This window comes from Lampris incognitus, chromosome 18 (genome assembly GCF_029633865.1).
Source record: "Lampris incognitus isolate fLamInc1 chromosome 18, fLamInc1.hap2, whole genome shotgun sequence".
Taxonomy (NCBI): Eukaryota; Metazoa; Chordata; class Actinopteri; order Lampriformes; family Lampridae; genus Lampris; species Lampris incognitus.
Window position 1 is genome coordinate 26,105,409 of NC_079228.1, and position 862 is coordinate 26,106,270.

The window sequence follows — 862 nt, forward strand, 5'->3', positions numbered from 1 at the left end:
AGCAACATTGACTCTGTTCAGTCATCATCATTTGTACAGTACGCCCGACCTCAACGGCCAGAGAAAGAACACCAGCTCTCAACTGTGCAACCAGAGATCTTTGACTTCTAGAAGAATGAGATGTAACATAATTCAGGGCCAAAATTTGGTTTGATATGCATATATGTCCTTAATTTTGACCTTGATGGAGCGTTTTCGCACCAATTTTCTTCAAATTTCACTAAGAGCGTTCAACATTATAACACAAAGTATTCTTGTAGCTATGCGGCATATCCACCTCCTTTCTTATTTATTCTCTCCCGTCTTATTTATTCTGTCCTGTGTCATTTTGATTGGACGGTTTCCACAATTGGATCATTTCACATGTTCGTTGTACAGACCCCAAATCTATGAAACCCCGGAAAACATTTTATAGCTCTATTCTGTATGGTGTCCACAGTTTTAGATTGTTTTAAGCCCTGCGCCCCCTGCAGCATAGTTCAGCATGGGGGAGACACATGCATCGTAAAGTTGGGTATAGGTAGACTATCCAAGCTCGTTACTTATTTTCACTTTGTTAATAACTGATCCCGGAGCTCTCCCAGCAGAGTCAACAGGGGACCCAATTCCAACCTCATAAGTCATACATTTATCAAGAAAGAAACTGAAGCATTTACATGCACCAACATATTGAGAGAGGGGGAGAGAGAGAGAGAGAGAGAGAGAGAGAGAGAGAGAGAGTGTAAAGGGATGGAGAGAAGAGAGGACACAGGCAGAGACAGAGGAGAGGGAGACAGAGATATATAGATAATGGCAGAAACAGATGCAGATAAATAAATAGATGATAGATAGATAGAGAGACAGACAGACAGACAGACAGAGA